Raw genomic sequence first — 19,629 nt, forward strand, 5'->3', positions numbered from 1 at the left:
TTTTTTTCGTAAACTTGTGATTTTGCGTACCACATGCTATCTAACCATGTCTTACCAAGTTGTGGTTAATGAGGCTCCGGGATGTGATGAACATGGGTGCATTTTGCTAAACGTAATTAGAGTTTAATTCTAATACGTATAAATAATGGGTTCGTAAATTCCCTTTCTTTGAACTTGTTAATTTGTGTCGAAATCGATACGTTACGCTCTTGTTCTTTATATGCCAGCAACTTCGATCGTTTTTGTTAAAACTGCCGTTCAGTCTGAAGATAAAATTATTTCAGCAAGAGACCAGAAAGAGAGTATTCAGATTAAGAGATGCCATATCTTAGGAACCACGTGGTCAGCACCAGCTGGTTCATTGCACTTGCAAGGTATTCCACCGCCTCTCGTTGTCTTTCATCTTTCTGTTCCAGGATGAAGCACTCTACGCACAAGATTACATGCAGGTGGGAAATTGTCTTCTAATATCACAGGGCTGCTAGGATGTTTCAGAAGTGGTTAGGTATAAAATAGTGTAACAGATAGTATAAGATTTCTTTATGCAGTCAGATTCGTTACCTGGTGTGCGCTTTTGGTGAAGGAATAATCCTTTTGAGAGTTATGATTTTGTGATTTGAACATCTTTAGTGAGTCTTACTCATTAACGTGTACATGCAATATAAATTATTCATGAGAAATGCTCGTATATTAAATGCTAATCAGTTAGGCTAAAACACGTAATATTGAACAGATGTGCTCGTATATCCAATTTTAGCCCGAAAACTTACAAAATACAGGCAACAGTAAACAAGGAAACTGATATCAACTTTACGGAGATGAGCGAAACAACCTTCAATTATTTTTATTTGGTTATGGACCATAAAAAAACTATCACTCCTGATGATTCCCGGATGGTGGTTCACGTTTCATAAATTGATGTGAAATCTACTGCCGCGTTAGTTACATTGCTGAGAGACGTTAAATTAAAACAAAATACTGACTTACAAGAAGTGATGCAGTTATGACGTCGCCCATTATACTAGTGCTTCAGGTACGGAGGTGGACAAAAATGTGGAACACCAAAAACACAGCTAATTAACATGCTTAATACGGTGTAGCAAAACCGTTGGCATTCAAAACAGCTTCCAGTTGCCTCGGAACGGATAAATACACGTGCTATGTGGTTTTCAAGCGAATCTTATACAATCTGTCGGCAAAGTAGTGATAAGTTCCTCAAAGGAGGCCGCAAAGGCTCAATAACATTGAGATCTGGTAGCTGTCGTGGCAGGGGAGATGTTAGAATTCATCTTCGTTCTCACAAGATCAGTCCTCGACGATATGAGCTGCGTCAGCACGGGCTCTGTCATCCTGGAAGACAGCATCAACATTGGGGGATATTCTACCATGTGGTAGACTTGTTGAGACGAAATGGTCACACAATCTTTGGCAGTAATGTGACCTTGCAGAGTAACCGTAGGCCTCATGGAATACCACGATACAGCTACTAAAATCATGACCGAACCCCTACCATATTTCACTCTTGGAGCATAAACTAGGCTAGAAGTTAAAAATACCATGAAACCAAAATCTTCCAACCAAACGACATACTCCATTGTACAGACTTTATGTCTTCGGCACCACGTTTTCCTGTTACGGGCATTCGAGTCACTGATGAGTCGTGAAATTCCAGCTCTCCCAGTAATTCCCTGCTTCTGGATCACCCTTCGTGTAGTTTTGGTGCTGACACGGTTTGCGAGTGCGACATTCAGTTCTGCAGTGACTTTTGCCGCCGTCGTCCTCAAATTTTATTCACAGTCCTATTCAATGACCTTTCCGGATCACTCGACACACACTTCCCTTAGCGTTGTGACTTAGTGGATGATGCTTTTCCCGTTTCGTTTCGTTGTTGTTGTTGTGGTCTTCAGTCCTCAGACTGGTTTGATGCAGCTCTCCATGCTACTCTATCCTGTGCAAGCTTCTTCATCTTCTAGTAGTTACTGCAACCTACATCCTTCTGAATCTGCTTAGTGTATTCATATCTTGGTCCCTCTACGATTTTTACCCTCCACGCTGCCCTCCAACGCTAAATTTGTGATCCCTTGATGCCTCAGAACATGTCCTACCAACCGGTCCCTTCTTCTTGTCAAGTTGTGCCACAAATTCCTCTTCTCCCCAATTCTATTCAATACCTCCTCATTAGTTATGTGCTCTATCCATCTACAGCATTCTTCTGTAGCATCACATTTCGAAAGCTTCTATTCTCTTCTTGTCCAAACTATTTATCGTCCATGTTTCACTTCCATACATGGCTACACTCCATACATACTTTCAGAAACGACTTCCTGACACTTAAATCTATATTCGATATTAACCAGTTTCTCTTCTTCAGAAACGCTTTCGTTGCCATTGCCAATGTACATTTTATATCCTCTCTACTTCGACCATCATCAGTTATTTTGCTCCCCAAATAGCAAAACTCCTTTACTACTTTAAGTGTCTCATTTCCTAATCTAATTCCCGCAGCATCACCAAACTTAATTCGACTACATTCCATTATCACCGTTTTGCTTTTGTTGATGTTGATGTTCGTTTTAGGCGACATAAATCGTCAATGCGGTGCCTCTTGAAACACCAAACAGTTCAGCTACTTTGGTTACGGGAGCATCCACCAAACAAGCTCCGCAATTTTCCCACGTTGTATCTCTCTTGACTCCGACATAACTACGCTGAACACTGCTCTGACAACAACGGGCATTTGTAACGTATGGAGAACACTGCACAGGCGGCGTTCGTGGTCTAACACAACAACGCATCCTGCAGGCTTGGCTAGATTTGCATTTATGTTCAAGCACGCATATCTCGCCATGTTTCCGTATCTCACGTCTGAACACAGCAATAAATAAACCTGTGAAAGGCAGTCTATGAGAGCAATGTGCTTCAACGGTAGAGCAGAGTCCACTACGTCGCTCGTCACGTGATACGGCGGAGAAGAAAAGTCTCGCTGCGACAGGCAGAAGAAGGCGGAGCGCGATGCGACGAGTGTAGAGTTTTATTAACTGTGAACACTTTAGAGCGAGGCTCCTGGGGGAAGCAACGTTATTGGCACCGGGACTGGGCAGCTCGGGTGACGGTGGAGATTACGGCGGCTCGGGTGGCGCCAGTAACACTAGAGTTGCCGACACGCGCGCGCTCGCACACACACACACACACACACACACACACACACACACACACAGCTGCAACTGAATTGCAGCTCTCCAATACACTCCCGACATTCGAGCAGCCTAACCATTCGGTATCAAGTAGTCAGCTCTGAATCCCCACATTTTCCTTGTTCGACAACAATCTCTTCTTCGATCTCTGTTTTTATTTTTTCGTCTTGGTTTTAAGATGTACAGTTACAGCAATAGTCACTATTGTGGAATACGTGTAGTCAAGAAATGCTGGGAATACGTAATTCACTCCTGGTTTCAATATTGTCAATTGTCATTTGGCTATCTGTTATCTACCGTACATACTCTGAAAACCCATACGGAGTGCGTAGCAGAGGGCACGTAGCACAGTTTCTCATGTTAGGGTCTATTCCTGTTCCTACCGCTTATGAAACACGGGAAGAATGGCAGCTAAAATTGTTCTGTGCATGCTTCAGATGACTAATGTCATCGCGCTTGCTACGGCAGCGAACGTAGGGGGATGGAGGAGATCCCTAGATTCTTCGCTTAATAGTGGTTTTCGAACGTTGTAAGTACGCTTTCGCAGGATAATTTGTGTTCATCTTCACGCGTCAGAAAATGCAATTTTTCTCAATTTCCGTGTAACTCTCCTGTGGTCAAACAAAGCTGCGAACTGTCGGGCCGTTCCTGCTATGTGGACATTTAATATTCATTGTTAGTCCTATTTGGTATGAGCCCAAGTACTTGGAGCAGTATTCTAGAGTGGAAGGAACAAGTGATTTGTAAGCAGGCTCTCCTAAACTTCCAATGAAAAGAAGTCCGCCATGTGCCTTCCCTACGGTCGAGTCTACATGATTATACTATATCATAACTCTAAAAAAGGAATACAAACGTCTCAAAAATGAGATCGACAGGAAGTGCAAAATGGCTAAGCAGGGATGGCTAGAGGACAAATGTAAGGTTGTAGAGGCTTATCTCACTAGGGGTAAGATAGACACTGCCTACAGGAAAATTAAAGAGAACTTTGGAGGAAAGAGAACCACTTGTATGAATATCAAGAGCTCAGATGGAAACCCAGTTCTAAGCAAAGAAGGGAAAGCAGAAAGGTGGAAGGAGTATATAGAGGGTCTACACAAGGGCGATATACTTGAGGACAATATTATGGAAATGGAAGAGGATGCAGATGAAAATGAAATGGGAGATATGATGCTGCATGAAGAGTTTGACAGAGCACTGAAAGACCTCAGTCGAAACAAGGCCCCGGGAGTAGACAACATTCCATTAGAACTACTTACGGCTTTGGGAGAGCCAGTCCTGACAAAACTCTACCATCTGGTGAGCAAGATGTATGAGATAGGCGAAATACCCTCAGACTTCAAGAAGAATATAATAATTCAAATACCAAAGAAAGCAGGTGCTGACAGATGTGAAAATTACCGAACAATCCGTTTAATAAGTCACGGATGCAAAATACTAAGGGGAATCCTTTACAGACGAATGGAAAAACTGGTAGAAGCCGACCTCGGGGAAGATCAGTTTGGACTCCGTAGAAATATTAAAACACGTGAGGCAATACTGACCCTACAACTTATCTTAGAAACTAGATTAAGGAAAGACAAACCTACGTTTCTAGCATTTGTAGACTTAGAGAAAGCTTTTGACAATGTTGACTGGAATACTCTCTTTCAAATTCTGAAGGTGGCAGGTGTCAAATACAGGGAGCGAAAGGATATTAAGAATTTGTACAGAAACCAGACGGCAGTTATAAGAGTCGAGGGACATGAAAGGGAAGCAGTAGTTGGGAAGGGAGTAAGACAGGGTTGTAGCCTATCCCCGATGGTATTCAATCTGTATATTGAGCAAGCAGTGAATGAAACAAAAGAAAAATTCGGAGTAGGTATTAAAATCCATGGAGAAGAAATAAAAAGTTTGAGGTTCGCCGATTACATTGTAATTCTGTCAGAGACAGCAAAGGACTTGGAAGAGCAGTTGAATGGAATGGATGGTGTCTTGAAAGGAGGATATAAGATGAACATCAACAAAAGCAAAACGAGGATAATGGAATGTAGTCGAATTAAGTCGGGCGATGCTGAGGGAATTAGATTAGGAAATGAGACACTTAAAGTAGTAAAGGAGTTTTGCTATTTGGGGAGCAAAATAACTGATGATGGTCGAAGTAGAGAGGATATAAAATGTAGACTGACAATGGCAAGGAAAGCGTTTCTGAAGAACAGAAATTTGTTAACATCGAGTATAGATTTAAGTGTCAGGAAGGCATTTCTGAAAGTATTTGTATGGAGTGTAGCCATGTATGGAAGTGAAACGTGGACGATAAATAGTTTGGACAAGAAGAGAATAGAAGATTTTGAAATGTGGTGCTACAGAAGAATGCTGAAGATGGGTAGAGCACATAACTAATGAGGAGGTATTGAATAGAATTGGGGAGAAGAGGAGTTTGTGCCACAACTTGACTAGAAGAAGGGATCGGTTAGTAGGACATGTTCTGAGGTATCAAGGGATCACCAATTTAGTACTGGAGGGCAGCGTGGAGGGTAAAAATCGTAGAGGGAGACCAGGAGATGAATACACTAAACAGATTCAGAAGGACTTAGGTTGCAGTAGGTACTGGGAGATGAAGAAGCTTGCACGGGATAGAGCAGCATGGAGAGCTGCATCAAACCAGTCTCAGGACTGAAGACAACAACAACAACAACATCCATAAAAAAAGTTATATCGACGAGTCGACAGACTATAGCTATGATTGATTGATGCTGTAGACACATGATACCATTCTTTTCTTTTTTTAAGTGCACAGTTTTACATTTTCAAACTTTCAAAATAAGGTGACAGTCCCTGCGTCACTTAGAATTCTTAACAAGATATGAATAAATATTTTTGCAGATTTTTTCAGATACCTCTTCTATACAGATAACAGCATCATCTACAGCCAGTACTCTGGGCCACTTAACACTTAAATGTGATACTGAACCGTGCGGTGTCACTGATGCGGGAGCAGAAGCTAATGCAGGTTGCCTACATGCAGGGGCGGTGGCGTCTCACTTCAAGGTGACAGTAATCCACGCGCCCCTAATCTATCACGTGATAAGCCACGCTTCCTTTGAATGACGTCCTCATGCCTCCTTCCCTTGCCCTCCCCTCATCTCCTCCCTCTCTCCAGACAATCACATTGTAGTATTTTGGAGGGTATTGAAATGGGGCTGCCAAACACTTGGACTTTGTAAAAATGGCAACATGTTCAATGATATGCGGTATTTCCATTTCCAAAAATTGCGTAACCTTGATTTGAATTGCTTGAAATGGCGTCATATTCAAAAGCTTATGTAAGCGTCACTTCTGCGTAAAAAATTACGTAAATATTTTCAGGTGAATTGTGTAAATTGGCATCATCACATTCACACACATACATACACACACACACACACACACACACACACACACACACACAGACGAAATTTTGCTGCCACGAAGTTCCAGGTTAGACAGCACTAGTAAATGTTCATAGTTCGATTATTGTACCACACTTGGTGTAAAGCACAACGGTCCCTCAGATTAAATATTTTCCACATGTACATTGTTCTGTGATGCTCGTCCAGTGTCACAGTGGTATTTCCACACACAGAAAAAACACACACGATTGAAATTGCTGTGTAAGTTGAGGTTACTTTTAATGTTGTCTGCTAAGCAATTAATATTCAACGTGAAAAACACACCTCCTTGGCGCACGCCCGAAGGTACTTCTTTATCTGTCGATGAGTCCCTGTGCAAGATAACATGCAACGTCTTGCGTACTAGGAAATCCTCAGTCCAGTCACAAATGTTATTAGATATCTCATCTATTCGTACTTTTGTCAATAAGTAGTACCGAGTCAAATGCTGTTCGGAATTCGAAAAATTTGCGTCGATGTGATTGCCTTTACCCATAGCATTCAGAACGCCATGTGAGAAAAGCTTACACTGGGTTTCGCATTATCAATGTTTTCGGACTCAGTGGTGGTTTGCAAAAATGGTTTTTCGAATTCGTTTTTTCACATTTGAAGTATCACGCAAAATTTTTAATACTAGTAACAGTATCCAACTGGGTAAGCCGTGAGTAATTTTATACGAATACAAGAAGACCGGCCGTCCCGTCAGAAGTAATTGGCTAGCTGTCTGGCAGAGCATTACATAGAGCTACTTACTACCTGCTGTGTGCCTGATTCGCGCGTGACCCGCGCTTTGTCTATGGATATTTCGCACGTCTAGAGCTCACAAAAAGTTTCGGTCACGACCGTGACCAGTCGCACACTTGTATTGTGAATGATTCCAGTGCTTTTTACAGATCTGAGGTCCACTTCTCTGGGACCAATTACAGAATTAGGATCAATCCGTCCTACACATCAGTCATAACCCTTCATCGACATCTGATGCAGGGATGCCCACTATCGGGCACACTATATGCATTAGCCATTGAATTACTTCTGCTTCACGCCAGATGAGATAGCTATAATATTTCACAAAGACTATGCGAAAGAAGTTGTTCCGATTCTAGCAGCAGTTTATCGTAGATCGCTGGCGAAACGAAGGCTACCTAGCGACTGGGAATAAGCAAAGACCACTTCAGTTTTCAAGAAGCGTCGTAGGACAGGCGCAACACACTTATAAATCTATATTGTTGATGTTAATCTGTTGTAGAAATATGGAACATATTTGACACTGAAGACGCTTTTCGGGAACGAAAATCTCCTTTATAAAAGCCATTACTGATTCCGCAAAAAGAGACCTTGCGAAAACCATCTCGCGCTGTTCCTTCCAGACATTCATAACGCTGTAGACAACGATGAACTTCATGTTACGCTCTTTGACTTCAGGGACGATTTGCCACCGTACCGCACAGCCGTTTAGTGAAAAAATACGAGCTTATCGAGTATTGGACCATATTTTTGACTGGATTCATGACTCCCTCGCAGATAGAACTCGACACACCGTTCTTAACGGAGAGCCCCAGGTATCATTACTGTTTACAATGTATATAAACGATGTAGTAGAAATTGTCGGATGTCCTTTAAGACTGCTCGTAGTCATCGGGGTTGTGTATAAGAAACTAGCAACGCCAGAAGACAGTATCGTTGTGCATAACGACGTGCAGGAGATTGACGAATGGCACAGGCTCTGACAGTTGACCCAGAACGTAAATAAATGTAACATATTGCGCATGCGTAGGAAAAGAAATCCGCTATTGTACAACTACGCTGTTCATCAGAAACTGCTGCCCGCATCTCGTGGTCGTGCGGTAGCGTTCTCGCTTCCCACGCCCGGGTTCCCGGGTTATATTCCCGGCGGGGTCAGGGATTTTCTCTGCCTCGTGATGGCTGGGTGTTGTGTGATGTCCTTAGGTTAGTTAGGTTTAAGTAGTTCTAAGTTCTAGGGGACTGATGACCTAAGATGTTAAGTCCCATAGTGCTCAGAGCCATTTGAACCATTTGAGTAACTGCTGGAAACAATATCTACCGTAAAATATCTGGAAGTAACTATCCAGGCGACCTTAAGTGGGATGACCACATGAAACAAACTGTAGGAAAAGCAGATGCTAAACTGAGATTCTTAGGAAGAACTTTAAGGAAATGTCACACAGCCACGAAAGAAGTGGTTTATAAGGCGCTTACTCGATCACATCTTGGGCATTGTTTGAAACATCCCATTATGAAAATTTTATACAAGACTGTCCTTAAACTGACACACAATATTTTTAGCGCAACGCAATCTGACTTTCAAAAATCCCTACAAAAGAATGGCCCTGATTAACATTAACCTAAACCTTTCACAAATCACTTACCTCACAAAAATCTTCGTTACTCGAACTACTGCAATACAGCGAGCGCCACTACTGCCAGCTAAATAAAAGATTCAAACTACGGAAGGCACTAACTACTGATAGGCATAGTTAGCAAATGAAAGATTTTAATAGAGAACAAACAATGTATTTACCTTAATAGTCATAATATATATAGCAGTTCATGCCATCCAGGCTTTAGAAATTTCAAAACTCCGTCATTTCTCTCCCCACATCCACCACTGCTGGCGGCTCACCTCCAACTGCGCAACGCTACGCGCTGTTCACATCCAGCTGCCGCTGCCCAACACTACAATGGCAGACAACAATGCAAAGTAGCCACAGACTGCACACAGCACAGCCAGTGATTTTCATACCGAGCGCTACGTAACGTTGCCGATAAGAAAACATAAACAGCCTACTTACACGTTCATCAGTATGGGATTCTTACCAGGCAGGACTGATGGAAGAGACAGGGAAGATCTAACGAAGAGCTGCGCGTTTCGTGACGGGATCGTTTAATCGGCGCGACGCGGGAGTGCTACCGACATGCTCAACAACGTCCGATGGCAGACGTTACAAGAGGGGCGTCAGGGGAGGTTTACGATCGGAATTTCCAGAGAGCATTTTCCAGGAAGAGTCAGTATTAATTTCTCCCACATACATCTCGCGTAATGACCACGACGAGAAAATTCAAGATACTACAGCCAATGCAGAGGCTTACTGACAATCATCCTCCCCTCCCACGCGTCAGGGACTGATGACACTGTAGTTCATTCCCTTCTCTCCAGACCAACCAACCATGCAACCCGCGAGCCATTGGTGAGTGGAACTCGGTAGAGGGGGATCAGATATTGGTACCAGACGTAGCCATCGGTACACGCAGTTTGGTGACTTGCGCAGTATGGTGTGGATGTAGATGTATAAGCGACGCGTCCATTCTAACCTCGAGTGCTTCACATAAATACGGCGTGCAGGCGTATGCAGATGACGCGAGACGGTCGTGGAAAAAAAAAAAATGTTGAAATGTGTGTGAAACCTTATGGGACTTAACTGCTAAGGTCATCAGTCCCTAAGCTTACACACTACTTAACCTAAATTATCCTAAAGACAAACACGCACACCCATGCCCGAGGGAGGACTCGAACCTCCACCGTGGAAAAAAAAAAAAAATGGTTCAAATGGCTCTGAGCACTTTGGGACTTAACATCTATGGTCATCAGTCCCCTAGAACTTAGAACTACTTAAACCTAACTAACCTAAGGACATCACACAACACCCAGCCATCACGAGGCAGAGAAAATCCCTGACCCCGCCGGGAATCGAACCCGGGAACCCGGGCGTGGGAAGCGAGAACGCTACCGCACGACCACGAGATGCGGGCACCGTGGAAAAGTCATGCAGCAATCGCATGGGTACCCAATCGTCACGCTTCATATGCAACAATGGATGTACTTGTCTGACAACCAGAAGGGTATGTTATACGAAAACTGAACGAACAAACTGCAACCCATTCGGATAATCTTATGAAAGTAATGTCCGAGGCATTTTGGTACACTGCGGATGGCGGGCTATTTCTTTTAACACCTGCGATTTACCTAAGTTCGTCTCAGTTAGGAACATATTCTGGCAGCCGCTGCTTGGGATATCTGGTGATCTAACATCTTCAAGTTTTTATATCGGCACCCACAACCAGCTTCCAAAGTGGTTTGGTTTGTGCAGTACCCTAGTGCAGTTCAGTGTTTTTTACCCAGAATTACGTGTTTTCACTTTGTCATCAGGTACCAGAAATTTTGTGCCAGAAACTGCCTGTAAGACGTGCGAGTTGTCTCCACCAATATTCGTACCTGAAACGGAACCTTCGCCGCGTTATGCGCAGTCGTATTCCGTTATGGCAAGACATAGAGCCGGCCGGTGTGGCCGAGCGGTTGTAGGTGCTTCAGTCTGGAACCGCGCGACCGCTACGGTCGCAGGTTCGAATCCTGCCTCGGGCATGGGTGTGTGTGTTGTCCTTAGGTTAGTTAGGTTTAAGTAGTTCTAAGTTCTAGGGGACTGATGACCTCAGAAGTCCCATAGTGCTCAGAGCCATTTGAACCATTTTTAAGATACATGGAGGGAAAGCCCTCCACCGTCCCACAGCTTTTTCATACCAATAAGCATTTCAGCATCGGTACATGCACTTTACTGGAGTTACTCATCGACAGACTGGAGCAAGGTTTGCTGCAATGTTCATAAAAAATTCCTATGGGAATGTTCCAATAAGAAATAATGCAACATCATCTAACACCTGATCTCATCTGCAGGATACCCTCTCACATAGATACATTTGTTCTGAACAAAATGCACTATGGCCGTGAAAGGGGAAGACATTCGCTTGAATACCAGAACGAGCACGGAGCTCAACATCGGCCGCAGCTCGGTACGTGGCTCACTTCACCCACTGGTCGATACCCGCAGCCACTCCGGACGCACTGGGCTGTCAGTCTTACCTGCAACGGCATCACTGGATTATGCGATGGAGGTGTGGAATAAAATACGTCGAACGGTTCCGGAAGTTTTTAATTGTCTCTCTTGGTTTCCATTAACGAGAAATGCTGTTTGGAATTCAAGGAGAAATGAACACGCTGTTGGAATGCTAGCGGTCTTTTTCTGGAACAGAAAGTATTTTCTAATCTTGAAGGAGAGACTTCTTTATTTTTACCTTTTTAAGGGTGAAGAATATTAATTTCTGGAATTGAGGTTAAGAAAAGCCCTTTAAATAAGAGGAAGAAGAGACAGAAGAAAATTTTAAAAACAAGGAAAAAAAGTTCTTGGAAACGCATGGAGAAGGCACCACAAACGAAGAAACCGAAGCTGATGAAACAAAGTGTTTCAGGAGTATAGTCTTTGACTAGTAATGGGAGGGAGGGATTAACTCCCGTTGTTATTAGAGATGATACCTTTGTTGGAGGTCTGGGCCTGTATGCACTCAGTCTCGGAATGGCAATTGAGGAGCTGTTTGACTTAGAAGTAGCACTTTGAACGTCTGGAAGTTGAGGTTAATAAATTGTCTGTCACGGTCGGAGAGCGGAACTACCAAACTGACGATTCCTTGAGGCATCTCGATGTGTCCTATCAACCAGTAAAGTCAGAAATTTCATTCTTTTTTTCCTTTCGATTAAATACTTCCTCATTAGTTATTTGAACTACCATTCTAATCTTCAAGATCCTCAGTAGCACCAATTGCCAAAAGCCTCTATTTTCTTCTTCCCTGAAATGTTTATCATCCAAGCTTCACTTGTCTACAAGACTAACATTCTACCCTTCAAGATCCTCAGTAGCACCAGTTTCCAGAACCCTCTGTTTTCTTCTTCCCTGAAATGTTTATCATCCAAGATTCACTTGTCTACAAGACTAACATTCTACTCTTCAAGATCCTCAGTAGCACCAGTTTCCAGAACCCTCTGTTTTCTTCTTCCCCGAAATGTTTATCATCCAAGTATCACTTGTGTACTACACTCCAGCCAAATACACTCCTGGAAATTGAAATAAGAACACCGTGAACTCCTTGTCCCAGGAAGGGGAAACTTTATTGACACATTCCTGGGGTCAGATACATCACATGATCACACTGACAGAACCACAGGCACATAGACACAGGCAACAGAGCATGCACAATGTCGGCACTAGTACAGTGTATATCCACCTTTCGCAGCAATGCAGGCTGCTATTCTCCCATGGAGACGATCGTAGAGATGCTGGATGTAGTCCTGTGGAACGGCTTGCCATGCCATTTCCACCTGGCGCCTCAGTTGGACCAGCGTTCGTGCTGGACGTGCAGACCGCGTGAGACGACGCTTCATCCAGTCCCAAACATGCTCAATGGGGGACAGATCCGGAGATCTTGCTGGCCAGGGTAGTTGACTTACACCTTCTAGAGCACGTTGGATGGCACGGGATACATGCGGATGTGCATTGTCCTGTTGGAACAGCAAGTTCCCTTGCCGGTCTAGGAATGGTAGAACGATGGGTTCGATGACAGTTTGGATGTACCGTGCACTATTCAGTGTCCCCTCGACGATCACCAGTGGTGTACGGCCAGTGTAGGAGATCGCTCCCCACACCATGATGCCGGGTGTTGGCCCTGTGTGCCTCGGTCGTATGCAGTCCTGATTGTGGCGCTCACCTGCACGGCGCCAAACACGCATACGACCATCATTGGCACCGAGGCAGAAGCGACTCATCGCTGAAGACGACACGTCTCCATTCGTCCCTCCATTCACGCCTGTCGCGACACCACTGGAGGCGGGCTGCACGATGTTGGGGCGTGAGCGGAAGACGGCCTAACGGTGTGCGGGACGGTAGCCTAGTTTCATGGAGACGGTTGCGAATGGTCCTCGCCGATACCCCAGGAGCAACAGTGTCCCTAATTTGCTGGGAAGTGGCGGTGCGGTCCCCTACAGCACTGCGTAGGATCCTACGGTCTTGGCGTGCATCCGTGCGTTGCTGCGGTCCGGTCCCAGGTCGACGGGCACGTGCACCTTCCGCCGACCACTGGCGACAACATCGATGTACTGTGGAGACCTCACGCCCCACGTGTTGAGCAATTCGGCGGTACGTCCACCCGGCCTCCCGCATGCCCACTATACGCGCTCGCTCAAAGTCCGTCAACTGCACATACGGTTCACGTCCACGCTGTCGCGGCATGCTACCAGTGTTAAAGACTGCGATGGAGCTCCGTATGCCACGACAAACTGGCTGACACTGACGGCGGCGGTGCACAAATGCTGCGCAGCTAGCGCCATTCGACGGCCAACACCGCGGTTCCTGGTGTGTCCGCTGTGCCGTGCGTGTGATCATTGCTTGTAGAGCCCTCTCGCAGTGTCCGGAGCAAGTATGGTGGGTCTGACACACCGGTGTCAATGTGTTCTTTTTTCCATTTCCAGGAGTGTACATTCTCAAAAGACTTCTTAATATTTTAAGTTTATGTTCGATATTGAAATATTGCCCTTTCTGAGAAACGCTTTTTTAGCTATTACTAGGGCTAATTTTATATCCTCTCTAGTTGTACTGTTGCCCAAATAGATAAACTTATCTAGTACTTTTAGTGCCTTATTTTCCAATATACGTCCCTCAACATCGCCTGATTTAATTCGATTGCACTGCATTACCCTTTTTAGATTTCTGTTGGCGTACGTCTTATGAAGGTTTTTAAAGACAACATCCATTCCATTCAACTGCTCTTCCAAGTTCTTTGACAGAATTACAATGACACTGGTAAACGTCAAAATTTTTATTTCTTCACCCTGAATTTTAATTCCCTTTCCAAATTTCTCCTTGCTTTTCTTAACTACTTGCTCGATATACAGATTGTTACACCGGGGATGGGCTATAGCCCTCTCCCACTCCTTTCGTAACTTCTGATTCCCTGTCATGTCCTCCGTCCCTTATATCTGCAATCGAAGTTTTGTACAAATTGGAAACAACCTTTTGCTTCCTATGTTTTATCCCTGTTACTTTCAAAATTACAAAGAATGTAGTTAAGTCAATACTGTCAAAAGCTTTCTCTAAATCTACAAATGCGAAACCTAAGTTTGCCTTTCAGCAACATATCTTCTAAGATAAGCAGCAGGAAAATTGCTCACCGAATCGATCCTCTCCTATGTCAGCTTCTAATAGGTTTTCCATTCTTCTATAAATAATTCATATGAGAATTGTACAAACATGACGAAGTAAACTGATGCTTTAGTAGTATTCACATCTGCCACAATCTGCCATATTTGGAAATGAATTATTACGGTTATATTCTTCTTGAAGTCTGGGGGTATTTCCCCTGTCTCACACATATTGCTCAAGAGGTTGAGTAGTTTTGTCATGGACAGTTCACCTAAGGATCGCAGTAATAGAAAGGGTAGGTCGTCTACTCCAGTGTCTACTTTTCCTCTTAGGTCATTCAGTGCTCTATCAAATTCTTCTCGAAGTATGGCATCTCTCACCACATTTTCAGCAACTTCCTATTCTCTTTCTATAATGTTCTCCTTAAGTTTTATTCCCTTGTACCAAACCTCTGTATATAGCTTCCACTTTTCAGCTTTCCGTTCATTGCTTAGTACTAGCTTGCATTATTTCTTGATGTTTATATAGTTGCTTCTCTTTGTTCTAATTTTACTATAAGCGGCATTTATCTTTCCCCTAGTCATTCATGCACATGTTAGTAATATACCTATAACAGTTCGTGGCCACTTAACACTTAAGTGCGTTACTGAACGCTGTGATGCCACTGATGGCAAGAGCAGAAGCTAATGCAGGTTGCCCACATACAGCGACAATGATGTCTCAGTTCAAAATCGCGGTAAGCCACACTCCCTTACATATCACATGGCAAGCCATGCCTCCTTTGGCGAACATCCCTCTCTCCAGCCAATCATAGAGTAATTTTTTAGCGGGCATTAAAATGCGGCAACCAGTCACTTGAACTATGTGAAAGTGGCACCATGTTCAATGATACACTGTATTTCCAGGTAGGAAAATTACAGAACCTTCACCTGAATTACATAAAATGACGTACTGTTCAAAAGATTACGAAACTTTCACTTGAACTGCGTAAAACATTACGTAAATATCTTCAACTGAATTGCATAAATGGGCACCATCACGCAGATGCTCACACACATACACACATCCATCAAAATTTCTGTATAAAACATGATTGTGAACTCCCAAGTCAAGTGCCCCAGTGCTATTTTCATGCCAAATAGTTTCAAAAAACTTGTGGCTAAAAAATTACATGCTAAACAGACAGTTGCTGACTGTCACAATGTTAATACAATGACTAAAATATGCGTAAAAATAAGCCATAAACACAATATTTATGTCAATGTTATTTCCTCATCTACACTCCTGGAAATTGAAATAAGAACACCGTGAATTCATTGTCCCAGGAAGGGGAAACTTTATTGACACATTCCTGGGGTCAGATACATCACATGATCACACTGACAGAACCACAGGCACATAGACACAGGCAACAGAGCATGCACAATGTCGGCACTAGTACAGTGTATATCCACCTTTCGCAGCAATGCAGGCTGCTATTCTCCCATGGAGACGATCGTAGAGATGCTGGATGTAGTCCTGTGGAACGGCTTGCCATGCCATTTCCACCTGGCGCCTCAGTTGGACCAGCGTTCGTGCTGGACATGCAGACCGCGTGAGACGACGCTTCATCCAGTCCCAAACATGCTCAATGGGGGACAGATCCGGAGATCTTGCTGGCCAGGGTAGTTGACTTACACCTTCTAGAGCACGTTGGGTGGCACGGGATACATGCGGACGTGCATTGTCCTGTTGGAACAGCAAGTTCCCTTGCCGGTCTAGGAATGGTAGAACGAAGGGGTTCGATGACGGTTTGGATGTACCGTGCACTATTCAGTGTCCCCTCGACGATCACCAGTGGTGTACGGCCAGTGTAGGATATCGCTCTCCACACCATGATGCCGGGTGTTGGCCCTGTGTGCCTCGGTCGTATGCAGTCCTGATTGTGGCGCTCACCTGCACGGCGCCAAACACGCATACGACCATCATTGGCACCAAGGCAGAAGCGACTCATCGCTGAAGACGACACGTCTCCATTCGTCCCTCCATTCACGCCTGTCGCGACACCACTGGAGGCGGGCTGCACGATGTTGGGGCGTGAGCGGAAGACGGCCTAACGGTGTGCGGGACCGTAGCCCAGCTTCATGGAGACGGTTGCGAATGGTCCTCGCCGATACCCCAGGAGCAACAGTGTCCCTAATTTGCTGGGAAGTGGCGGTGCGGTCCCCTACGGCACTGCGTAGGATCCTACGGTCTTGGCGTGCATCCGTGCGTCGCTGCGGTCCGGTCCCAGGTCGACGGGCACGTGCACCTTCCGCCGACCACTGGCGACAACATCGATGTACTGTGGAGACCTCACGCCCCACGTGTTGAGCAATTCGGCGGTACGTCCACCCGGCCTCCCGCATGCCCACTATACGCCCTCGCTCAAAGTCCGTCAACTGCACATACGGTTCACATCCACGCTGTCGCGGCATGCTACCAGTGTTAAAGACTGCGATGGAGCTCCGTATCCCACGGCAAACTGGCTGACACTGACGGCGGCGGTGCACAAATGCTGCGCAGCTAGCGCCATTCGACGGCCAACACCGCGGTTCCTGGTGTGTCCGCTGTGCCGTGCGTGTGATCATTGCTTGTACAGCCCTCTCGCAGTGTCCGGAGCAAGTATGGTGGGTCTGACACACCGGTGTCAATGTGTTTTTTTTTCCATTTCCAGGAGTGTAATAACGAAAATGTCAAGTGTTACAATAGTAACTCCACATCTTAAATGCGTATTTCTATCTGGGAATATGTTATTGATGATTCACAGCACGATCTGACATCACCTGAGGTTTTTACAAGTTTTTCACAAATGAATCACCTTACTAAGCACTGTTTTAGGGGAGAAGAACATAATGCATCGTGCTCTACAATATAAAAATATAATATTTGATATTGATAGGTTAATACTGATTTTTATTTGATCTGAACGAGACCTGCTGAAGGTTATTTACGTAATGAAATTCCGAGGTAAGGTGCAATATTTACCAACTGCAATTATTGTGTCAGGGTTCTCTACAACGTTTACAGGCTACATTTCCAATAATCAGCTACTAAATAAATCAAATATCTAATATTGTGCTCCACAATAAAACATGCAAGAACACACAACACAGCCACAGACAAACGAATTGACCACGCACCATTATAAGGTGCGAAGAAGGTGTTTCAATGATATCTTTATTGCGACGCACACTTAAATTGCATATTTTCAGAATACATTAGGTAAACTTCATAGTATAAAGTCTTTACCTAGAACACAACACGGCCGAAGGCACAGGGGAAACATAGCCAAAGTCAGTGGTGCAACAAAACAGTGGTGCAAAGTCGATATCTCTAGAACTAAAACTTAACTCCTCCCTCACAGGCCATGAAGGCCCAAAGGTACCGACTGGTCGCCGTGTCGTCCTCAGCCCACGGGCGTCACTGGCGGAGCATGTGGTCAGCACACCGCTCTCCCGGCCTTATGTCAGTTTCCGAGACCGGAGCCGCACTTCTCAGTCAAGTAGCTCCTCAGTTTGCCTCACAAGGGCTGAGTGCACCCCGCTTGCCAACAGCGCTCGGCAGACCGGATGGTCACCCATCCAAGTGCTAGCCCAGCCCGACAGCGCTTAACTTCGGTGATCTGACGGGAACCAGTGTTACCACTGCGGCGAGGCCGTTGGCCCCGATATCTCTAAAATTCAATATTTTCAACTGAAATAAAATTATTATAAAAATAAGTAATGATTCTGAGTCAAAAACAACACAGTCATCATACACTGAAGAGCCAAAGAAACTGGTACACATGACTAATATCGTGTTGAGTCCCCGCGAGCACGCAGAAGTGCCGCAGCACGACGTGGCATGGACTCAACTAATGTCTGAAGTAGAGCTGGAGGGAACTGACACCATGAATCCCGCAGGGCTGTGCATAAATCCGTAAGGGTACGAGGGGGTGGAGATCTCTTCTGAACAGCACGTTGCAAGGTATCCCAGATATGCTCAATAATGTTCAAGTCCGCGGGGTTTGGTGGCCATCGGAAGTGATTAAACTCAGAAGAGTGTTCCTGGAGCCACTCTGTAGCAATTTTGGATGTGTGAGGTGTCGCATCGTTCTGCTGGAATTGCCCAAGGCGGTCGGAATGCACAATGGACGCGAATGAATGCAGGTGATCAGACAGGATGCTCACGTAGATGTTACCTGTCACAGTCGTATCTAGACATATCAGGATTCCCATATCACGCCAACTTCATACTCCTCACACCATTACAGAGCCTCCACCAGCTTGAATAGTCCCCTACTGACATGCAGGATCCATGGATTCATGAGGTTGTCTCCATACCCGTAAACGTCCATCCATTCAATATAATTTGAAACGAGGCTCGCCCGACTAGGCAAACATGTTTCCAGGTAACAATGTCGGTGTTGACGGACCTAGGTGAGGTGTAAAGCTTTGTGTCGTGCAGTCATCAAGGGACACGAATGGGCCTTCGGCCCTCAAGGCCCATATCGATGATGTTTCGTTGAATTGTTCGCACGCTGACTCTTGTTGATGGCCCAGCATTGAAATTTGCAGCAGTTTCCGGAAGGGTTGCACTTCTGTCAAGTTGAACGATTCTCTTCATTCGTCGTTGGTGCCCTTCTTCCAGGATCTTTTTCCGGCCGCAGCGATGCCGGAGATATTTGATGTTTTACCGGATTCCTGATATTCACGGTACACTTGGAAATGGTCATACGGAAAAACCAGCACTTCATCGCTACCTCGGAGATGCTGTATCTCATCGCTCGTGCATCAACTGTAACACCACGTTCAAACTTAAATCCTAATAGCGCGCCTTATAGTGGCAGTAACCGATCTAACAACTGCGCTAGACGCTTGTCTTATACAGATTTTCCGACCGCAGCGTCCTGTTCTGCCTCTTTACACTGTTTACATATCTCTTTTAATACGCATGCCTATATCAGTTGTTTTTTTTTTTTTTTTTTTTTTTTTTTTTTTGCTGTTCAATGTATTATATTTTTGAGAGATGACACCCTTCGCAATTCTG

The 19,629-nt window shown here is 44.7% G+C and overlaps 1 pseudogene; it reads right to left on the reverse strand.

The window, feature by feature from the left end:
* Positions 1 to 18,146: 18,146 nt before the first annotated feature.
* LOC126089562 (5S ribosomal RNA) lies at positions 18,147 to 18,264 on the reverse strand (annotated as a pseudogene).
* Between the last annotated feature and the right edge of the window lie 1,365 nt (positions 18,265 to 19,629).

Source organism: Schistocerca cancellata, chromosome 6 (assembly GCF_023864275.1).
Source record: "Schistocerca cancellata isolate TAMUIC-IGC-003103 chromosome 6, iqSchCanc2.1, whole genome shotgun sequence".
In the NCBI taxonomy this organism is placed as follows: domain Eukaryota; kingdom Metazoa; phylum Arthropoda; class Insecta; order Orthoptera; family Acrididae; genus Schistocerca; species Schistocerca cancellata.